Source organism: Chrysemys picta, chromosome 21 (genome assembly GCF_011386835.1).
Source record: "Chrysemys picta bellii isolate R12L10 chromosome 21, ASM1138683v2, whole genome shotgun sequence".
Classification (NCBI taxonomy): Eukaryota; Metazoa; Chordata; order Testudines; family Emydidae; genus Chrysemys; species Chrysemys picta.
In genome coordinates this window covers 6,798,837-6,822,674 of record NC_088811.1, presented here as the reverse complement: position 1 = coordinate 6,822,674, position 23,838 = coordinate 6,798,837, and the positions used below count along the sequence as shown (strand labels likewise).

The window sequence follows — 23,838 nt, the reverse complement described above, 5'->3', positions numbered from 1 at the left end:
ATTTTGTTTTCGGGGGTTGATGGCGTGGAATGCAAGGTTCGGTGAGCGGAATTCCCCCCCCCCCCCATATGCCTTCTGATTTGTAGCTCACCAGGGGTGCTTATCGGGGAGCTAGACTGGTGTCCTAACATAGGGTGGGGAAGGAGCCTGCTGTGTGACGTGCCTCAGTCCTTTTGTAAGCTCTGATTGAAAGACCTGGAGGACTTGGTTGATTCCAGTTTTATTTCTTCTCCTTGCTCCCTGTCGCAGTCAAGATGCGATCAGACAGAATCTCGTCATCTGCTCCTGTTGATTCTCTTCTACCTCAGGAAAGCACCAATTGCCATACTCTTCTAAAGAGGTCAGATGAATGGAGGTTGCTATTAGCAACAAAGAACATCTTTCCACGCCTCTGTTTTCCTAGATTCTTGGCGGGTTGTGCTGTCCCTTCAGGATTCAGGCGAGGAACCTTTCTTGGCCAACAGCATCCTCCCCAAGATGGGAAAACCTCATTACCCTGTTTCTCCTGCACAGGCTTATCCAGCCCCAGCAGGGCTTAAACAAGTAGACTCATTTGCCAGGTGGGCAGGCCTTGCAAACAAACATGCCAGGTAGATATCCTGGCCTCGTTCCCAGAGGGGCTGGGCACCCACCGTTCCCATTGACATCACTATGGCTATTAGGTGTTCAACACTTACGGGGGAGGGAGAGAACCAGGTCTCTAACCTGTCGACCTTGCCTGGATGTTCAAGAGAGGCCACCCTGCCTGCCCAGCCTCTGCTAACCTGTCTCTTTTATTTTGGACTTCTAATGCCTTTCCTGTTATGGCCGCTGCTAAATACTGTAAAAACCCTCTATTTTTCTCTGTCTTGTTGCTTTAGACTCTTCGTGGAACTATAGCACCCAGGCGGGAGGAGGGAGAAATCTCATCAAGCAGAGAGTCTTGTGCATCTGATAAGCGAGGAGAGTTGTCTTTATTAAGCGTGGGGAGGATAAGATCTGGGCGAGTGAGAGACATTTATGCATCTCCAAAGCAGATTACTGCTATTGTGCAAACAAGGGACTTGGAAGAGTCTTAAAATCCCAGCTGCTCGGTTAGCAATAAGCACTTTGGATACAGTCCTGACACCTTAAAATTCTTGCCCTGCAGAGTACGTGCCATTGAATAACACGGAGTTCCTTTTTTGTTTTTTGTTTTTGTTTAAAAAAAAAAATGGTAGGGTGGGGTGGGGGGAGAGAAAATGCCCTCACTTCCCTGTGGGGCAGAGGGGTTTTGAGGCTCCAGCCCCCAGTCTGAGAGCTGTAGGCGCTCAGCACCTCTCAGAATCAGGCCCAGCTACCCACAGGATTTCGGGCATGCAGCATCTTGTAAGTGGTAGCAAAGAGAGGGTTTGGAAGGGTTACATATACTGGAATGCCAGCCTGATGGCAAAATCAAACTTTTGGGTTAACCTGCTGTTTGGACCCACTTTAGGTGTCTGTTCTACTCTGCCCCAGCATCAGTGGGGCTTTCCATGTGCCCACTGAATGCTGAAATGGGGTTTGGACAACAGGTTACATCTTCCCCTCAGTTCACCCATGGAACCGTCTGTGTCCCCAGGAGTTGTGCATGAAGATGGAGAGATGGGTTACAGGTTATGGCAGGCATGGTCTGGCGGCCAGGCTACAGGATCGGGAACCATTCCTAGTTCTGCCACCAGTTCGCTGTGGAATCTTGGGCAAGTTGTTCACTTCTCTGTCTCCCTATACGCCAAGTGCTGTCCCACTCTTCTTAAAGCCCGTAGATCATTGGAGGGAAGACAGTAAGTATTAGTTTGAAGTATGCTGTGTAGCTAGTAAATCAGCTGATGCTAACAAACCTGATCCCTAAAACCTATTTTGAATGTCAAAAGAGAAAGCAACAGCTAGCTACTCAATTCATTCTGCTCTCGAGCAGCTGGTGCCTCTCTGGCCGCAGGCACGTCAGGACACATTAGACTTAAATGTCTTGATTTGCTCTCACAGCAGAGAAATGGCAAGGCCCATGTTGAAAATTGACAGAAATTCAATGCTGACCCTTCAGCCTGCTTGAAGGGGAATCTGGAACCTGGCGGGGCAGGCAACGAAGGCTCATCTGAAATCTTACTCCTGCCTTGCTCTGTGCCACGGACCCTATGGGATCAGCTTCTCATTTTGACATCCAAGAGCAGTAGCGCTGCTAGCCCAAGGTGCTGATATTACTGTCCATTATTCCTATCATGGCTCTGTTAGGGTATGTCTTCTGGGTGCAGAGTTAACCCAGGGAAGCTGCACCCAGGTCTGAGCAGCCACGCTGAAAATCCATGCTCGAGTTACTGTGTCCTCACTGGTACTGCGCTTGCCACTCTGTGTTGCTAGGACTTGTGGGGGCCCATCCCAGAGTTCTTTGTTCCGCAGGAAGTGGAGGCACTGTGATTCTTTCCCAATGAATTGTGGGAGAACTTGGTTGTCCTTGGCACACTGCGGGAATTGCAGGAAGGCATTGGAGGGCTATCAGCAGTTGAGTAGTTATATATATTAAGCCTGCATCCTCACTGCAAAGTGGGCTGGTTGCTAGCCCAAGTGGAAGCAGCACTTGGGCTTTAGCCTATAACGCCCACCGGGCCAGCGAGCCTGGAGCAAAAGCACCACTTGTGTGTGTGGGGGTGAGTTAGGGGCAACACCCAGGTGAGAGGTTGAGTTAACTGTTCAGCAAGGACACACCTTTAGATGTTGGAATCCTCTGCTCGTCTCTGTATGGTTTAGCATCTTCCAGGTCATATTCATGGCTTCTTTTTGAAGCTGGAATATTTTGTGTATTTACTTTGTTTTTAGCATGCCATATAAACATGAAAAGACCTGCTATCCAATGCTGTGGGTACACTACTGGATAATTAAAAGAACCCTGAAACTAAGACACCAACAGCCTGCTGTCTGCACAATCCAGCCTCTACAGAGTACCTGCGTGTCAAATATCTGCAGAAAACTTGGAGTCTCCCTTATACCTCCCCCGGCCATTCACACTGATAAAAAGCAGGTACCTGACAATTGTTCAGATTTGGTAGCATTCTGCACCCACTTTGTACCAGGGTAAATTGCTATGCAAAGGGCAGCGTAATGAAGAATCCGGTCATGGGTCTCTTAGTGCTTAATCTGTTCCCTTCCACTCTCCTGGTAAACTGTCAGGTGTTGTCTTTATGCCATGTGGGAGAAGCTAAACGTCATCTTCCCAGCATGAGACCACTGTATACCAAATGAGAAATCATCCTAATCATTTCAGGTCCTGCCAGATTATGAGTTGTCTCTAAAGCAACCGGTCCTGGAGATTTGTTTTTTGTTGCACTGAAATCTGATAGAGACCAGGCTCTGAAGTCTTGTACTGACAGAGCTAGGTTTGATCAGCTTCAGTGACGGTGCCTTTGAAGGTTCTAGGCTGCAACATGCGAATTATTAGATGTATTAAATCTAGATAATTAGTCCTGCCATGAGTGCAGGGGACTAAATTCGATGACCTCTTGAGATCCCTTCCAGTTCTATGATTAAAACAAATTGCTGGAACAGACCATATGGTTTCCTTGTGCTTGGAGGGAAGACGGTCCACCAAAGGCCAGAAGGAAATTCACAATGCTTATGAGTAATTGTCTTAGGGGAAAGGGGAGGTGTAATAGAGGGGAGGTCCATCAAATGCCCCACCTGGACTTTTGCTTCTAATACTTCTTAATTCTTCAGAGAGCAGCTGAATACTGACCTCCACCAGTTTGCAGCCAGAAGGTTCCTGTATTCTGCAGAAGCCAGTAGGGAGGATTAATTGTTCTACAGGATTAGGCTGTCGATGTCTTGTAAACCTCAATTTCAAGTAGACGTTGATTGGGGCTGCGTTAGCCTCTAATCGGGGCAGGGAAGGGTGTTTCTATAATGAGAAACCAGAGCTGCTTATTTTTGGTTGACCTGGGTAAAAGAGAGGGAGTTTCTTGATGGGTCTAGTGTGTGTGTGTAACTGGAGGTCAGCATGAGCGTTCGCTGGAGTAAATAGAGGTTTGACGTGATGAACTATTATGTAACCTTTTTTTTTAATCAGTTCAGTATTGAGCTGACTTGTAAAAGTACTGTGCTCCCTCTTTGCTTCAGACAGACAATGTAACATCATGGTGCCTGCTGCTCCCCTTAATGCTTTGCCAACATTTCCATGATAAAGGTTCGTTTTCAGAGGCTGTAGAGCTTGTCCATCAAACTGGTCTGGAGTGAGCTGGTGGAATCTCACTCTGAAAACACACCCCTCCCCCTCCAATCATCAGGCGGCTGCAGCTAGGATCCGATTAGGTGAAGGCTCGGGTTTGAGGCTGAATCAGAGCTGTGAAATCAGAGCCCTGAAATGTCACAAGCTGTCTTCATGTGACTTCATCTCCAAAATGGGGGGAAAACATCTCCGGGGAGCAACTAATTGCACTTGAGATTTTAGCCACTTCCACTCTGGGAAAGGAACTTCTGGCTTTTGGATCTGATCTCTAAGCACAGCCGTGAAGGGGAGGTGGTTCAGACCTAGAGATTCAAATGTGACAACCCTGAAATTTGCAGGGGTTGGTATCTGAGGTTCCAGTTCTGGTGGATCTTCTTCTTTATCTGTTTACACAGCGCTTCATAGCAGTAAAAGGATAAAACGTGCTTGCTTAACACCTGCTGAAAGGGGTGCTTGCTTAACACCTCTACAACCAGCTGTTCTAGGGATGCAGGGAGGTTAGAAGATGGGTCTGGATGGCTCTCGTGTGTATTATGAGGAGAGCCCTGAATCCCTTGTCACTGAAATGGGAGATTTCATTCAGCATAGAGTGGCTGGTTTTGGTGGAGCAAGTTGTACACCAGCTGTTTCTGATGTATCATCATTTCTGTTCACAAGAAAGAAAGCTCTCACAGCTTCACTGCTATCAGTCCACAAGCTAGCTAAATTAAAGCCAGCTCCGCTACATGTGTTGCAATCACACACCCTGATTGCAGTGTAGAAATACCCTTTTGTCTGATAAGATTGAAGTTCCTTTGGGACACGGACTGTCTCTTACTTTGTGTTTGTACAGCACCTGGCACAATGGGCTCTGAACTCAGTTGGAACTTCTAGGTGCTACCATAACACACACATACCAACTTTTTAAAGTTGGTGTCTTAACTTTGCAAACTTCTCCCACATTTGGGACTTTCTCAGAGACTATTTGCTGGTTTGGGGGGAAATGTCAAAGCAGGGGTCAAATTTCTGAGAGAGGCTTACTTGGTAAGGTTACTGAATAGTAACAAATCTGATAGCACTTAGATAATGCTAGAGCAATGTCTTTATCAAGGTGAAGGGAGGGATGTTAAGTCATTATCTCGTCACTGCAGCTCCTCCTCCATACATTTGAAGGGTCAGGCAAGGTCTCCTTCCCTGCGTAGCTGCTTTGGACTAGAATAAAGCCAGCGAAAGAAGGATGTGAAATTCAATTTAGACAGAAAGGATCAATGGGATGGCATTTGTCAAGGACAGGTGTTGATCACAACAGTGAGATGCATTGAGCATGTGCTGCCTTTACACACAGCGCTGGCTGAGTTAATTTTAGCCTCTTCTCTCTGAACATTCCAGTATTTCAGGATGTTGCTGCTCTATACAAAACAATTATGCATAATGAAATGAGGAGACACTGATCCTTGAGCAAAGGCATATTAATAATGCCCTCTTTGTTACTTATAGTTAAATGTGGTCTAAGAGCAGACAAGGTATAGGGCATGCGAACAAGCCAAAGTGCTTACAAGTGACATGGAAAAGCTCTGTCCTTGTTCTTTTTTAAGGGAGCAGCTGTAGCATTTTTAAAAGCTTGCTACTGGGTCTAGTCTGTCATCTGAGACTTGGCTTTGTTCCAAGCTGACTCTGCTATTTAACCTATAGAAACATCATCCCCTCTCTCTCTCTCGTTGTTCTGTGCCAGGCTTGAGCGTCTGCAGTTTTCTTGTGGATGCCAATTTGCAAAATTTAAGCCAAACAGAAATTCTAATGATGTAGGAAAAACATCCCTGTCATTGATGAGGTACAAAGCATAAACGAATGGTCTGCTTCAGACCGGAGGTAGGTGGTGTGGGTGTTGATGGCTTGGCAATGAGACATGGAACCTTTCACTTCTCGGTTAGCGGTGTTTGCGATGAGCCGACCTCCTCTGCAGGCCCATTGTGTGAGCACTTTGCATGGTAACTGCTTTGATTTTTATGTAGCTATTAAAGCGCCTACCTTGGGCATGAGGCACTTTGATGATTTAAAAATACAATTCATTCAAAAAACAGCAGATCAGCAGCAGATCTCACCCCATATTGAAGCAAAAAATATAGCAGGGTGGATTTGATTTAAATCACTCGTCAGGAAAACTCGATTTAATCATGGATTTCTACATAAAAGTGCGTTCTTGTTGGTTGTTATAACCTTTAATACATATTCTTCACAACTCAGAGATGTAGGTTTCATTTTTAGAAGGTACACACTATACATTTTTAAAGTGATTGATTTTGGAAACTTTTCAGATTAGTTTTACAGCTATATCAGAAAATGAATGATTGTTTGGTTATTTCATTTACCAAAGATAATTGAAGCAGATATTTATGAAGTTACTGGGAGGTGAAGTATCTCCAATTCAACAGGCTAATCATTAGTATTTGGAAGATTTTCTTGCCATGCTGTAATAGGAGGAGAACGTCACCAGACAAACATTTCAATTGTTTTATTTAACTAAAACAACGTTATGTATTCTGGATTTTTTTCTTCAACAGCAAACATAATATTTTAACAAAACAAGCATATGAATTTTTGAGTTTAGTTATATGTTCAAGTTTTTTAAAATCGTTTGTTTTTTTAACTAAAATAGTTAAATGAAATATTTAAAAAACAAAACAAAAACACACCATTTTTGCTGTTAACAACGATGTTATCTCTGGAGACATATATCCACAGTTTGAGAACTGCAAAACTAAACATCTCTGATGGTATCTTGGGTAGAGAGAAAGATTAACCTAAATAATCTAACAGAAGCCCCTGGAAGCCCATAAGATTGGGTCCCTAATCCATGAACTATTGGAACTCGTTTACAAAACTTTTCTTAAACATTACATGAATGTATTCTCATACTATAGAATTAGAATTTATAATCCCTGTTCCATGATGAGATATCTTTGAGCTATAATGTATCTTAATTAAAACTATCTTTAGATAAAATGCTTTCTGGGGAAAAATCTTATAAAAAAAATCCAATTTAAATAAAAGAAAAATCTTTTTTTTTATTTTTATTTTTATTTTCAAATCATTGATTTTTATCTACCCCGGAATATAGTGTCACCACCTTTCACGCACCCCAAGGCTCTTCCTGCCCTGCCCTTCCCCCTGAACAAATAAATAGGGCTTGCAGTATATCCTGATGCTCAGTAGATTTGGTCTAGTCCAAACCAAGGCTGTGGAGAAATTGTATTCAGTCGAGTGTTGTATCTCCACCTGGGTTTAGTTTAGTGAAGTGCAACGCATGTGGATTTGATTCATGGATGAGGTTTGGACTCTTGCAGATTCTCGCTGCTGAATCCCAAATATAGTCATGACTATAACACCAGCTTTTGCCCATAAATGGTTCTCGTTCAGATGCCAGTTCGTATTTTTCATGGGTGCCTCTTGTGTCCCCTGTGTAAAATAGACAGTGCGTCCGGAGGCTGTGCCAGGCCTGCATTTGGATATGAGAGAGAGCGAGAGAAGTCCTTGCAAAATCAGTTGTGTGCTTGAGGATTTTTAGATAATTCTGAGTGTAATTTGCTAATTATTGTGTGGCAAACGATTGGCATGTTAATCACAGGCTCCCCCCTCCCACCCACAGTAAACACATTTAAATCACAATGAATGATTCTGTTACGTGTAGGTATAATTATTATTTTTTGGCACTGTAGATGTGCAAAGTGGTTTTACCACAGGCAACACTAAGCCCCAAAGACTGGGATGGAGCAGTGTGAAAACATTTGTTCCCTGAAGATGTGGCAGGAGAGGGAGGGAGGTTGGTTTTGACTTTGAAAGCAAGTGGGGGTGTGAGGTCAGGAGTGGGGGAGATGATAAAGGCTCCAATCCTGGACCCATTTAAGTCCATGGGAGTTCTGGCCACTTTTCAATGGGAGTAGGTGTGAAATCTTAAGAGCAGAAGTTTGGGTGAAAAGCAGAAAGCCTGGGGTGGGGAGAAGGGCAGAGATGAGTCAAGAGGGATGGTGTAGAGCAGGGGTAGGCAACCTCTGGCATGTGTGCCAAAGGCAGCACACGAGCTGATTTTCAGTGGCACTCTCACTGCCAGGTCCTGGCCACCAGTCTGGGGGGCTCTGCATTTTAATTTAATTTTAAATGAAGCCTCTTAAACATTTTAAAAACCTTATTTACTTTACATACAACAATAGTTTAGTTATATATTATACTTACAGAAAGAGACCTTCTAAAAACATTAAAATCTATTACTGGCACGTGAAACTTTAAATCAGCGTGATAAATGAAGACTCGGCACACCACTTCTGAAAGGTTGCCGACCCCTGGTGTAAAGCTTTGGAGGTGATGAGAAGACCAGACAGTAAGCCCAAAATGGGGAGCCAGCTCGAGGATACAGGAAGTGGGTAAAAGCCAGAGGAGATGGCCCTTCAAGGGGAGCTCCTGCCCCATTCATCATGCTGATAGCCTAGAATGTCAAGTCCATTCACTGTATGGATCCTTAGTGCACGTCCACCATGCACTCCCTGTTAGAGCGACACATGTGTTCGTGTTGGGTAGAGTGGGAGCATTAGGCGCCATGGGAAAGGAAGAGTAAATCTTGACTGTTCAGACCTATTAACCATTGGAAGAACTTCCCAAGGGTCATGGTGGCTTTTCCATCGACGACCAATTTCCATCAAGGCTGGATGTTTTTCGAACAGATCTGCTTTGGGAATTATTTCGGGGAAGTTCTATGGCCTTGTGACGCAGGAGGTCTGATGAGATGATCACATTGGGCCCTTCTGGCCTTGGAGTTGAGGAATTGTCAATGGGACGTAAGCACGTGCTTAGCGCTTTGCTGCCTCAGGGCCTAAGTCCTTACCGAAGGCAAGGAAACCGGTGTGTAAACGTGTGACCCGAGCTTAATCTAGAAGTTAATGCTGAGACTTGTTAACGGCTCAACAGCCTGCTTGGGTCAAATAACTTAGACCTTTGCCAAAGGCAGATGATAACTTTTAGCACCTTTCACCAGAGGATCCCCAGACAGCTGAGCTATGGGAGTGTTGTCCCCATTTTACAGATGGAGAAGCTGAGATCTAGAGAGACCTGCTTGTGTGAGCAGGATTAGCCTGAGAGAAGCTAAATGACCCGCTCGAGATTTCATGGTGATTGCGGGGGAATGTCCTAGGACAGTGCTAAAGAATGCCAGGAGAGACATTTTCTTCTAACATGGAACAAAGAACTTTATGAGAATAGGGAAAACAGTGTCTCTGCCTTTCTCTCTCTGTCGCACAGTGTGCATCTCTGGCTCACCCCCTGGACTGCGCACATCCACTCACCAGAAAGAGAACCCCAGTCTCCTGCTTCCTGCTCTGTCTGCTAGACCCCACTGCTTCCCTCCTTCCTGCTCTGCAGAGATGTTTCTTCAGGGGGCGAAGTTGCATCATTTCCTTCCCTCTGTCTCTGCGTTTTTTTTCATGTCTCACCTCAACCCAAATGTAACTGGGCTGTGGAGCAGCATCTTTGACAAGAGGGTGCCACGGCAGCATCGGAATCCAATTCCTTTCCATGCTCGTTGAGGAGGGGATGCGTGCTCAGTCCTTTATTGGAGCTTGGGGATCTATTTTAGAGGCTTCCCAAAGCTTGTGTCCTTCCTCATTTTAAAAGTGCCATGTAGGGACTTGGCACACAGAGTGCTGCTCTCATGGTCTCCGTGAGGTTTAGCATTGGGGGAAAGGTGCCATTTTGTCAGCCTTGGGGACATCCTCAGGACAGATATAAGATGGTGTGAAACTCCCCATTCCCTGGAAGGACAGCTTCTGGGGGATCGGAAAGGATTTCAGACTCCACACCGTGTACAGTCAGTAGATCTCTGCTGAAACTGCCAACAAGAGAACTAATTAGTGCCAGTTGCAGTGCGAATGCTTGCAGTGTTGTCAGTTTCATGATTTCAGCATGAATCTCGTGATACTTGGTTTTTCGTAAGCACCAGCTCCTGCTGCCAAGCAATTATGTGAGAATCTTAGCGTTCATCTTCTATAAGTAAGTTAGGGTTGTTTTTTTGTTCCCCTCCCCTCGCCCCCCCCCCCCAGTGATCTGCAGGAATGACTAGCTTGTGTTTCTATAGCTTGTCTTATTGAGGCTACATGGTTACCCTATAGTTCAACCCCCAACCTGGAGGAAAGGTGCCCTGCTTTTTATCTCCTCAATAATGTCACAAATTGGCAAGGCAGCAGCTGCATTTACCAGCTTACACAAGCTTTGTTCATCAAAAATCTACAACTTAAAGACCAAACTACAAATCTTCAACTCAAGTGTTATTTCCACCTTTAACGTATGGATATGAAAGCTGGAAATCCCCCCCCCCCCCAAAGTACCATTTGACATCTCATCACCTTCTGAAGCAAGGGCCTCAGGAAGGTACAAGGGATCCAATGGAAGGGCTTTATAACAAATGCTGAGATTCATCAGAGTTCACCAACTCCCTATCTGTAAAGTTGTCCAGAAAAGAAAATGGAAATATCTGCATTTGTGTTTAAAAATGAAATCACATCATCTTCCATGGCAGGTGTGTCATCAGACAGCAGGAGGAACGCCCAAAGGAGCCAACCGAAAGCATCTCTCCATTGAGTACTACTCAGAAAGGGAAAAGCCGATGAGACTTAACAACACAGAGGAGATGCGAAGAGCTGCTGATGGTAGACAGGAAGGGGTCGAGCCTTGTTCATGCCCATAGCAATGTTTGACAGCATGGGAAAGATTCAGATGCAGAAGGTTTTAGCCCTCATGTTTGTGGAGAGAGGCTTGAAAATGTGACCTGAATGTCCGCTAAAGGGTCAGAAAAGAGCCCAAAGTGTATTATTTTTCAAAAGTGTCAATTCTGGGGGCACCCGACTAGTTGGTGTATGGTGGGTGGGTGTTGTTTTAAATACTGCAGGGTTGACGATGCTTCATGTGTTCTCTGGGTTGTGAGCTGGAATCGAGCTGGTGACCTAAAGGTTCTAGACCCGCTCTAGTTTAAAGAAAACTCTGGCCCCAGTTTGGACATGCTTGAAGAGATGGGCAGCTCTGAAGCTCCCGTGACGCACTGGTATGAAAATGCAGAGCCATTCTTTTAAAGTCCCATGACCAGGCTAGTGCTACAGTGCAGGGCTGGGGTAGACCCTGCTTGTCAGAAGAGGGATAAACTCTGTGAACTGTCCAAAGTAGATAACTAGAAAGTAGTGAGTAGCACACTGAAGGGTCAGCGTAGGCTCTTAGCAGCATGACATCTGGAGGCCACCCACACAGCTGCAGAGAAAGCTCTTAAAGAAATCAGATGTGACCAGTGGAAGATAGCTGTCAGTCGGAAAGATCTCCGCCTTCTTCTTGCACCCATAGCAAGAGAACCAGCTAGTAGGACAATGGGTGTCCCTTCAACATAATGATTCTATTATCCGTTTAAGGGCCTGATATTTTTTTTAAAGGTGCTGAGCCCCCCAAACAAACAGAAGGTAGCTTTTAAAATGGTGGTTTTGTTTTGAGGGTTTTTTGGCGAAGGTTAAATATATTTAAAGGTGTGTGGGATCCATCAGAGCCTTATCGGTGAGGGAGTGGCAGGGAAACTCAAGGAACTGATCCTAAATGCCTGAGATGCCTGTATTTGCCGCTGTGCCAGTGATTGGGAACCACTCTTGTGTGTCCTTGTTCCTGTGCAGAATCCCATGGAAGTCAATGGGACACCACCAGGCTCCGCACGAGCCCTTTGTCCTCCTCTTCGCAAGTAAATCTGCTGTAAGTAGTTGTTAGTGGGTTGGCACCTTGCTGCTCTACTGCAGTACCTAGAGGATGAGTGGGGCTTGATTCAGCCATCACTGGCACTGGTGTGAATCAAGAGGTAACCCCACTGGAGGCCCTGGAGTTAAATTGCTCTAAATTTATGCTGACGGATGTGAGAGCAGAATTGTGCCTCAGGCCTGTAAGTTGAGCAGCCACGTGCTGTGTTCCCGGCTCTCAGCCCTGCATGTTTGTGTACTGAAAATGAGTAACCACTTGTGACTTTGGCTGAGCTACGGCAGGAACAGGAAAGAACAAAGCGAGTGGCGTTTGTTTTGAGGGAGCTAATTGGCCTGCAGTCCTTTTCTGTCAGCGTCTCTCTGACCACAAGGCTTGGGTAGTGTTGATGTGATAGTGTTGCATGAACAGAGAGATGCTGAGGACCAATGTGAAGCACAAATCCTCTTTGCTTATCTGCTACCAAAATGCACAGCTTGAGTAACCGCCTTTCTGTTCCGCCGGTTAAGCACTTATCTTTGATCCAAAGGGATCATGGTCCATTCCAGTGATCCCTTTGGATATCTGCATTCAGTTAATGAGATTACAGCTACTTGCAAATACTGATTTTTATTTTTTATTTTTTTTTAAATAGGACCATTATTCACACCTCATTCTCAAAATCCTTGCAAAGCTTTCTGCTCCTCATCAATGAAAGCATCACAGCCGCATTGGCTTGAATTCTGTGACTGCCACCCTTCTACCTTCCTAATGTGTAACTGGGAGGGAGCACAGCCTATGGTACAGGACTGATGGTGGTAAGATCGGGGTTTACGTCCCAGTTCTGCCACTGATTTGCTTTGTGAGCTCAGCCAGTTGTCTAACTGCTGTGTGCCTCAGTTTCCCTGTTTATCTAGTGCGGGTGACTCTCTTGCTATATTTGTATGGGGCCTAGCAAAATGGGGGTGCAGTTCCAGTGGGGGGCCTCAAGACACTTCTGTAATAAACTTGAATAATAATTTTTACCCGCTTTGTGGCAATGCTGAGGATGTTGACGTTCAATTTTCTTTCTTGCGTATGCATTCTTCAAGGTGCTCCAATAGCAGGCGCTGCAGCAACACAGGACGTTAGTGTGAGAATGTCATTAGCCGCTCCCGGTTAAAGCATTGTTGAAGTTTTAGATGCTTTGGACCAAAAGTTTCATTTTTACTGAGCAAAACTCAGCTTTGTCACTTCCTAGCGATACATGGGTACTGCAGCTGGGAGCTCGCATCCCAGTGTGGTAGACAGACATGTGCTTGTGTTCTAAAAATAGCCGTGCAGCTGGGAGTAGCATTGGTGGTGGCTTGGGCTAGTTGCCGGAGTCTGTATTCAGTGAGTCCAGGCAGGTTTATGCTTGGGTGACTAGTCCAAGCTGCTGTCCAGGGTACCCCCAGCAACATGGCGATTTTGCAGTGTGCTAGCTCAAGGAGAGCTAGCCCATGTCTGTCTGCCTGCACTGGGACGCATGCTCCCAGCTGCAGAGTGAACACACTCTATGAGCGAGTGGTGGTGGTTGTTCATCTTAATTGTGTTGTTGCTAAGAATAGTTACACCAGAAGAGAAAATCACGTGGGGGGGAGTCAGAAGGGGTCCTACCCTGTCCTGTCAGAGGCACTTGATATTTGTAAAGAGTCTAGTGCTTTTAAGTCTCAAAACAAACTTGTGAGGCAGGTCTGTCTTACCTTTATGTTTCAGGTGGGGAAACTGAGGCACAAAGTTGAAGTGGCCAAGTGTGACTGTGTCACTCTCTCCGAAGCAGAATCAAGAATAGAAGTGAGTCCTGGCTTCGTTCTCTTGTCCTATCCATGACACGGCACTTCCTCCTTTCAGCAGGAGTGGGGTTGCTAAGTCTTTCGCATGTTTTGGTAACTCGAGGACATTGAATAGAGGAAGGATGCTCTTGTGCTTATGGCACCGGACTGGGACTCAGGAGTTCTGGGTTTTTCTCTGCCACAGACTCCCTGTGCGACTTGGGCACGTTGCTTAATCTCACTGCCTCAGTTTCCCATCTGTAAAGTGGAGATAACAGTACTCCCTCTGTCTCTGAGCTCTTCCCTTGACAGGTGTTTGTACAGTGCCTAGCACAAAAGCTGGAGCTTCTAGGCAGTACTGTACTACAAGTATTAAATTTCTTCCTGCAAATGTTTTCCCTCTCTTGTAGCCTTGATATTTTAATTCCCCTGGTAGGACATTTATAGATCATGGGTGAAATCCTGATTTCAATGTAGACAGTGTCTAAATTCTCACTGACTTCAATGGGGCCAGGATTCACCCTGTGGTGGGAATCTTTGGGCCCAATCCTGCTCATTTTAATCCCATTTCAATCTTAGGCCCTGCAATGATACGTGAACAAAATTGTTAGCAATTTCCTAAAAAAATACAACCCAAGCAAACCTCTGAGCAAAAACCAGTGCTAGGAAGATGTGTGTTAAACTTCCCTGCTCTGTCACTCTGCTGCTTGCTGCATCCCGTTCTCCAACCTTTTGTTTCTACATCATCTCTTTAGATTGTAAGCGCTTTGTGGCAGGGATCTTCTTTTGTGTTCCTAGAATAAAATTTGACACTTAGTACTTGTCACCCGTAGACTTAGAAGCACTTCACAAAGGTGGGGGAGGATCATTAACCTCCTTATGCAGAGAAACTGAGGCATAGAAGAGTTAAGTGACTTGTTCTGGATGTCTAGCAAGTCAGTGGCAGGAGTAGAACCTAAGGCTTCCGAGTCCTATCTGTTGTTATGCACCAGTGGAGTTTCTAGCACGCTGTTGGGTGATGTCTATAATACCTGTGTGAGCGTACCCAACAGGATTTGGTCCCTAATCTAATGCCTTGCACTTGGCTGGCTGAGTGCTGCACCCAGTGAAGATAACAGCAGATGGATGACATGTGCCTTCAGTCTGGGCTAGTAAGAGCTGTCCCTTTAAGTGCAAGTCACAGCTCTCTGGGGCTGTGCCAGATGACAGCCAGGGAAGAGGGAGGCTTTGTGCTGTATTTTAAGCCTCGTTGTGGGTGAATGAAGAGCAGGGATTTCTCTGCAATCACAGCTCGGATTTTTCTTCCCACCGCACCCGATCTCCAGGCTAAGCAGCTCAGGCAGCAAATGTTTTTGTAAGGAGAAACCCCAAAGGAGTTTGCTGCTCCAGCCGTGGGGAGCCTGGACTGGTGTTAAGTCTCCTGCATGCCTTTCTGTGCGGAGCTGGACCATTTGGGGAAGCTTGCCACCTGGTTTCGTTTAACAAAGTGGGTCAGTTTTTCTTTTCTTGGAGACAGGGAAGGGGCTTTTTTGTACTGATGTGTGGGGCTGGGGGTGCTGCTGGTTTCCAGTTCAGCACCAACGTGTGCCCAGAACAATGCCATTCTGAGAACTGAAACAAAACTGCAGCAGCTGTTTCTCTCTGTGGAAACCTTTCTCCCCCTTCCTCCCCGCCTCCACACCATTCAGCTTCTTGACTCTGCTGGTACAGAGCGGGAGGCAGACTGCAGGCTTCCAGTGCACTAAAATAGCAGCAAACAGAAGAACCTGGGATCCTCTGTGCTTAGTTCACCCTCTTCCTGTTGAGCCAAACATGGAGACTTCACGTTGAATCTTTCTGGGAATTCAAACCCCTTTTCATGCCTTCCCACCCCTACCCCCCAGCCTGGACTCTCCAGATACTGTCAGTTTCTCCTGTGGCAGCTCTTGAGAAGCCAGATCTATTTTAACAGCCGCCTTTTTAGATGTGCCAGCTGTATTCTTTGGAGGGGGTGGGAATATATCTTGGGGAGGGGAGTGGAAGGATGTAGCATGAATCTTAACCTCCCAGCTGCCTGTTCGGACGCACGTTACTGGGTGGCAAGGAAGCCTTTGGATTTTCCTTGCAGACCTTTGGGATGCTCTGCTCCAGAGAAATTGTTTATGCCTAGCACGTTCGTGGAGATGCACCTGCTTTTCCGCTAACAGGTAATGGCTTTTCCCAAATTGAGTTGCTTTCAGTGCTCTCTGTGCCGAGACAGACTGTCTGTTTGAATAGCTTGGGAGGGTCTGATTATTACACCCCTGTCCTCCAGCTGCAGTGTTGTTCGTAAGGAATGCGCCTCAATGTGTCAGGTGCACATGTTTGGCAATTGCTGTGGCACATATTTTAAACAGAAGTTGTGGCCGTGCTTCTTTGCAGGGTTATTTATTGAATGCTTGCCTCAGTTTTGCATTGACTTCTAGGGACGCTACTGCAGATTCTTCCTCTTGGATTCCAGGTAGGTTTTATTTTTAACTCTATAACTTTAGAATGGGGAAGTGTTGGCACTTGAAACTTGTGGCTCAGATAACTTGGGCCTCAATCTGATCCGCGCCAGTGTAGCTCCATTGACAATTCTCAGGCCGTGTGAGTCTTGCCCCCGCACCATTGCTTTAAGGCAAGTAATATGCCCCAAGGGCAAGTAAACTTAGTCTGAGGAGACAACCTCATCTGGAAAATACAGCATTGCTTTTAAAAAAGCTGTTGGTTGCTAGGTTAAAACTGCCCCAGTTGGTCCTTCCTGGCTCCTCCCCGTAGGGTGACCAGATGTCCCGATTTTATAGGGACAGGCCCGATTTTTGGGTCTTTTTCTTATATAGGCTCCTATTACCCCTCCTACTCCCGTCTGGATTTTTCACACTTGCTGTCTGGTCACCCTACCTCCCCTTGCCCCTCTCAACAGCGCAGAAGTACCTTGAGCACCACCAAGATAGCCCATTGGTTACGCTTTCCTGTTTCGTACAGCTGGCTTTGTTTCCAGTGTCATAGGAACATCTGCATCACGTGGGCCAGACGTTAGAAGGTGCTGCAGAGGTGAGCAAACAGCAGAGTAGTTGCAACATTTCAGGCTGATGTTCTAAGGCTAGCTTGACCGAGGAGTTGTGCACACAGAGTCAGTGGGCAGCGTTGCTCTATTCCGTAGCCGGAATATGTTCTTCCCTCTCTAAAACGGGATGGAAAGGTCACACCTAGCGCTTTCTCTTCTGCATCACAGTAGTCTGAAGCTCTGGAGCATAACCTGGATGCTCTTGATTTACGTGAAGCCCCGTTAAGGTCAGGATTCATGGATACTGTCATGTCTCTCGGTAGGTTATTTTAAACCCCAGGCTTGTGGCAATGGAAGGTGGCATTTTTCCCTTGGCCATCCTGGCATCCCTGCCCCTTGCTCCCCAGAACTATATGACTCAGACAACTTTGGGAGGAGGGGAAGGGGGGGGCTCTTTGTTTTAATGAGCAGTGCTTTAGTAGAGGAGTGCTCCCGCTTCATCGCCAGTAAAACTCAAGTCCGCAGCCGACGGGATCCTGTCAGACTGTGTATGTTGTAACTGCTCTAGTCATCTGGGTGGCAAACAAAGAAGGTTTTGATCCTGGTCCTTGTCTTGCTGTGCTGAACATGTACAGCTCTCCCGCGGATTAGGCGTGAAGGCAACATGCTCAGTACCCGCTTGCATGCGCGTGGAAGGCGCATGGCAAAAAGGCAGCCTTCTGGGTCAGCAGTCAAGGGACTGCGTGAAGGTGGCTGCTGCACAGATACCTTCATTAGCGTCACAAAGGTACAATGGAATATGAAGCTGCCCAGGAAATCACTTTTGTACAGACTGGTCTATTGGAACATCAGATTGTCAGAGCAGAGCTGTGGAGAGGGTTGGGCTGGACCCTTTTGTCTCCTCTTATGAGCCTTATTCACAGGGGCTGGAGACCTGCAAGGCCAGACTGAGGCTCGGTACCGGGGGGGGCGAGGGGGCAGTAAGTCAGTCTGATAGTTGTTGACTTTCAGATCTGTATCCATTACAGCGGCTGTTTGGATTCCTTGTAGCTTGTTAAGAGTACTAGCTCAGCATCACGTCAGGTTCCTCTGGTATCAACACAGACCTCTGGCAGCTCTGCCATGCGATGGCCAGTACTGACTCATAAAGCGAGGTCTGGTCGAACACCAGCAATGACCAGCCGAGCAGTGGGGTGGTTGAGTCTCTTTCCCAAAGTGCCCCTATGCAGGTGTGGGCGTCCCAATGGCCACAGTGCAAGTAAGGCCTGTTATGAAACCATAATGCAAGGAGGAATGCTGCGAAGGGGTCTCTGGATGCCTAGAGAAAACGATGCTTCAGCTGCGCTCAGGGTGACGAGTGACGTAACCCGGGTTCTGCTGAACTGAGGCTGGTTCTTGGCTATCAGCCCACCCTGCCATGCACCTTTCACAGCACACAGCATGTGTCAATCCACCTGTGGCTTGAGTAGCCACTGGCTAGCTGGCTCTGCTGTTTAGGTAGCAAAGGAGTGTCCTCAGATCACAGTAACTTTTTCCTTTTGCAGGTTTGAGAGGCATCCTGGTGTGGTTACTTTAAAAGCAGTAATTAATTCCCTTTAAAGACCAAACTCTATGGAGCCCTGGCTGCATAGCTCACTCTAGTCCTGGCATAGAATGGCACACTCAACACTAAATCCCCTACCACCACAAATTGATTCATTTCCTCTCTAGCAGTTAAAAAAAAAAATTAACCCCACAGCCTGAATCAGAGTTTTGACTACGTGAGGTTCCAGAGATCCTGTCAAGCCCAACAGGGTCATCGCTGTTGTTGATTTTTAGGTGGAAAGTGCTTGGATACTAAGGGGATAGAGTTTTCTCCTGCTGCCCAAGAAACCAAGACCAACAGGTGGTCTATTAATAGTGCCACTCTAAAGCAGTGTTACAAAAGGGGATCCTTTCTCTGCCCTTCGTAAGGAAGGAAGTACTCAATACCCCCATTTTATGGAGGGGCAAGTTGAGGCAGAGGGGTTGAGTGAATTGGCCAAATTCATGCAGTGAATCAGTGGGAGTTGTTGCCGCTAATTGTGTTTTCAGGCCACACTTCTCTGTTCTAGTCATTTGAAATACCATTTTTTTTCCACTGAAAAAGACTCAAAAATAAATCTGAGCTTCCTTGGAATGTCCACCTACATTTATATATGTGATGTTCCAGTTATGCCTCAAGTCCATTGGGTGCCACAATAAAAGTATGAGTGCTGCATTATAAATTGTTGTTGGATGGAAATATGATTGCATATGTTCGTTTCCCTTTGACCCTGTTCCCTAAAAAAGAGAGAACTGGAAAACAGCATAAGAGGAGACAAGGTTATTAGAAGTTCTTTTTTAACCCTGCAAAGACTTAACAGAAATCTCACCATTTTTATTTGCCCAAAATGTTGTATTATATTCCTCATGGATATTGAAGGTGGTACATGGCCAGGGGAGGAGTTTATTCTTAGGCCTTGCTAGTTCTTCTGTCATTGTTGGATGGTATTTTTAAACATCACGGTGCCACACAGGGTACCAAGCAGCTCCATGAACCGTAGGCATCACACTTGCCTTTCAGTTTTCCCCTGGTAGCGAGTTGCCCGGCCTGGCCGGAACTGGCCCTGACTCCAGCATTTGCAAAGGGGTGTTGTGTTCGTAGTTTCTTGTCAATATTTTCATCTTTCTACAAGTAAGCAGTACAGTACAGCATGTGTTAGGGGCTGAGTGCAGTGGTGTTGTAGCTGTATTTGGTCCCGGGATATTACAGAGAAAAGGTGGCTGAGATGATCTCTTTTATCGGACCAACTTCTGTTGGTGAGTGAGACAAGCTCTTGAGCTACGCAGAACTCTTCTTCAGGGGCTAAAGATGGCTGCAGTGGGATCGGGGGAGTCAGGGGGTGCACTAGCATGAAAGGATGCTGGGGCAGTTTTTCAAAAACACAAATAGCAATTAGGTCTTAACTCTCATTGAAAGACCCTGGGATAACCTAATTGCCAGTTGTGCCTTTAGCAACCTACCCTAGTGCCTATGTAAGCAAACCTGGGTATACAGATGTCGACAGGTTTGTGACTTTCTGATTCAAAGGTCATGAATGGGCTGCATCTACTCCAGTATTATCTCCTATCAGGAGCAGACACCTAGCCCATCCACTGGGCCTACCCTAGACAGCAGGGTGGCCCACACTGGCACTCCTGCTAACATCACCTGAGCTGTACCAGAGGGAGATAGTAATAAAACATACCAGTGTAAGGAGTGGCTGTCTGCCAATAATCAGCTTTTCCTTTCCAAGCACATTTGAAATTCTGTCTCCCCCAGCATCAGTCCCAAACTGACTCCCCTAGATAAGTGAAACGGGCAGCTCCAGGTGACGTGGCTTCGGAATGCAGGGGTCCTCTTAATGGCCACCCTCCAATATAGCAATAGCTGGCTTGCTTTGTTGCTAATATCATCGATTCCCCACCCCCACCATAAATGATTCTTCCCCCTCCCCCCGCAACTAGTGTGGAGAGTCTTTAAAAATGTACACAGGGGCTTTGTAAAGCCGTTGGTTAAAGCACAAAAGCCAAGGTGGCTGCATTTTTCCCACAGTCCAGTCTTCCAACTTAATCAAGCGCAAAAAACAAAAACAAAAAACGTTGCCATCACCTCTCTTTGGCGGCAGTTCCAAATATCCCCTGGTTTGACATCAAGAGGAGATAATGGGAGTTATGCACCTAATTTCCTGTCTGCTCCTCTGAAATCTTACCCCAGAGAAGACGTCGGGGGTTTTTATGCAGCTGTAACTGCATTGGAAATGTTCTGGCTAGCTTGCATGTCCTGCCCTCTGTTTTAAAGCCCAGGGTGTGAGGGTCATTGCAGTGAATAAAAAACAGCTTAACCTGTTCAATTCGCCAGGCCGATTTCATAGCCAGGGTCTGTCAGAATGGAAGCAACAACGCACACAAAAAATCCAGGCCTGCTTTATTTATTGTTAAGGGTGGATTTGGAATTGCCTCTGTCTCTGTGCAGAAAAGAGGCTTTCAATTTGCTTGGTAAAGGCAGCTGTCACTTTAAATGCAACAGCTGGGCTGTAATTAAGATTTAATCTAAATACGAGAGAGGAGCCTTGCAAAATAAACAAATATATATAATTTTTCCAGCTGCACACTCTGATGACATTGCACATGCAGGAACCAATGACAACACTGATGATGTTGTGTTTAAAGGCCTAACTATTCAAATGTTTCTCCGTGCTTATAGGGCTCTGTAGCAGATTTACCAGCCATTGTTTTTCTGAATGAGAAGGATTTCAAAGCATTGGAGTGGATCTGTAAATGGAGACATTTTGGTCCTTTAATTTTGACTGCATAAAAAGGGTTTTTCATGGTCTCTTTCCCAGCTCGCCATCCATTTGACCAATAATACAAAGGGCATTCTGGAGCGCCGGGGGCTGCCATAGTACCAGCATTTCCTTTCCTCTTGGGTTTGCACTCCTGCTGGGTTAATAAGACAAGCACTTGTCATACTTTTGTGGGGGTAGCAGGGAGTGGAATAATAAACCACCCCTAAATCGCCTGTCTGGGGATCAGTGTGGGAGTGGGTCATGGCTGATAGGGCATGAAAGTTCCACTGCCTGCAGTCTGTAATTGGAACACATCCTCTTCTGCCTGTGTCATGCTGTGATGGATTGTGTGGGACTCTGGCTGTAAAGATTGTCCTTGCAAGGGCCACAGTTCCTTAGTGCGGAGATAATCATCGGTCAAGGCCTTTCTTTCTCGTGTGTATCTAGTTTGGGCATGGCAGAAGTCTGTACAAGGGTCTTGAATGCAGGAAAGGTGAGGGCATGGCAAATGGATTGGAAGATGTTCTATGGGTAGGTGATAGCATCTGGAGTGGGGGGAGAGACCGATTGGAATGGGGGAAGGAGACTAACAGGGTGACGGAGGAGGGTGTGTGTGTGAGAGAGAGAGACATAAGAGATGAGAGGGAGGCTGGAGTAGTATTTTGTGGGGCCTTGTAAAGGTTGGGTATGTGTACAGTGCAAACACAAAACCCACAAGAGCAAGTCTCCAACCCCAGGTCCGCTGACTCTGACTTGTGGGGTCAGGCTCCTGGGCTACAAATAGCAGTATAGACATTCAGGCATTGGTTGGAGCCTGGGCTCTGAGCACCTCCTCCATTGTTGGGTTTTAGCCTGAGCCTGGATGTCTACACAGGTATTTTTAGCCCCATAGCGTAAGCCCCAGGAGCCCAAGTCAGTTGACCTAGGCTCTGAGGCTCGCTGCCTCGGGTCTTTTTTGCAGTGAGGATAAACCCATTGCAATGTGATGGACAGTTGGTTCCATGTGGAACGATTATGTCCCCTTCCCTGCTGCTGTATATCCCCACCCTGCAGTGAGTTCCTTGTGAGCACCTGTATGGCACTCATCACAGGATCGAGGCCTTTGCTTCCAGGAATTATTTCGGTGAAGTTCTACAGCCTGTGTTTTTGCAGAAGGTCAGATTCAATGACCGTAGTGGTCCCTGCTTGCCTTAGAGCCTATTGGCCAGAAGAGGGGCGATCATTCCACAGGACTTGCCAAGTGGCTGTGAAGCGTGTTTGTGTCTAAATGGGGGGAGGATGGAGGGGAAAAATTGGTTATAGAAACAAATCAAGTGGAATGGAATAGCTAAAATGAGAACACAATGGAAAGGCTGTGGTGTGTTTGAAACCATGAAGTGATGCTGCAGCGGTTTGAGCTGCTTGTTTGTATGGTTCCCGTTTAATTAATTTATTTATTTTCAAAGCTCGCTTCTATTTTTACGATTGTGCCAGATGTTAGCTGAATTAGCTCTGCATGTTTAAACAGAGCCGTGACTGGATCGTTAAACATGTTTTTGAAATAGTCCGGTTTGGGGCAGTTATAATTAGGACAGTGTGCAGACAATTTATGTAACTTGATGGAAAAAGCAGAAGGCTCTTTCTTGGTTTGCAAAGGATTTGACCTAAAGGATGAGAGTCGGGGTGGAGGGAGAGGACTCATCATACTGTAGCATGTAGACGCCTACAGCAGCTGTCAATAGTCCAGAGAGCCCCAAGGTGTTTGTTCTGCTGGTACTGTGTGTTTGGTAACATGGGGAATTGCAGTGGTGATTAGCAAGCAGCACAGCAATGTAAATTTTTGGCATGCCTGGGAACCCCGCCACCCCGATGTCAAAGACAACTGAAAAGACATGGAGTCATCACCTGAATTCCTTCCTGTGGTCTCCATCTCCCTCCCTTGCAGCACTGGAGTTGGGAGGCCGCTGCTAATGCGGATGGTGCATCTCATTTGTCCGTCCTCTTAAGGGAAAGCGGCTATTCCTGCCCCCTCCCAAAAGTCTGTCTCCCACCAGAGCCAGGCCGCTGAGAATAAGTTATTTTTAGGGCTGTTGATTAATCGCAGTTAACTCGCGTGATTAACTCAAAAAACGTAATCACGATTAATCACACTGTTACACAATCGAATACCGACTGAAATGTATTAAATATTTTTGGATGTTTTCTACATTTTCAAACATATCAATTTCAGCATAGAATGCAAAGTGTACAGCGGTCACTTTATATTATTTTTATTACAAATATTTGCACTGTAAAAATGATCAACAAAAGAAATAGTATTTGTCAATTCACCTAATACAAGTACTGTAGTGCAATCTTTGTAGTGAAAGTTGAACGTATAAATTTAGAATTATGTACAAAAAACCCTGCATTCAAAAATAAAACAATGTAAAACTTTAGAGCCTACAAGTCCAATCAGTCCTACTTCTTGTTCAGCCAATTGCACAGACAAACAAGTTTGTTTACATTTGCAGGAGATAATGCTGCCTGCTTCTTGTTTACAATGTCACCTGAAAGTGAGAACAGGTGTTCGCATGGCACTGTTGTAGCCAGTGTTGCACATTTACATGCCAAATGAGCTAAAGATTCATATGTCCCTTGATGCTTCAACCACCATTGCAGAGGACAGATGTCCATGCTGATGACGGGTTCTGCTCGATAATAATCCAAAGCAGGGCAGACCAACGCATGTTCGTTTTCATCATCTGAGTCAGATGCCACCAGTAGAAGGTTGATTTTCTTTTTTGGTGGTTT

At 46.0% G+C, this 23,838-nt stretch overlaps 1 protein-coding gene across 11 annotated transcripts in view; it reads left to right on the top strand.

Annotated features, from left to right (window-relative positions):
• The window catches only part of MIB2 (MIB E3 ubiquitin protein ligase 2), a 106,326-nt gene that overhangs the window by 6,516 nt on the left and 75,972 nt on the right, over nt 1-23,838 (top strand). Inside the window, exon 2 of one of the 11 annotated variants that reach the window (XM_042852843.2) lies at nt 13,676-13,753. The exons of 6 other annotated variants lie outside the window; for them this stretch is intronic. The gene's annotated coding sequence lies outside the window, so the exon portion shown is untranslated. Of the gene's footprint in view, nt 1-13,675; nt 13,754-14,926; nt 15,918-23,838 lie in introns of those variants that run through there. 4 more of the 11 variants (XM_065575257.1, XM_008167295.4, XM_008167294.4 and 1 more) reach the window with 4 other exon arrangements.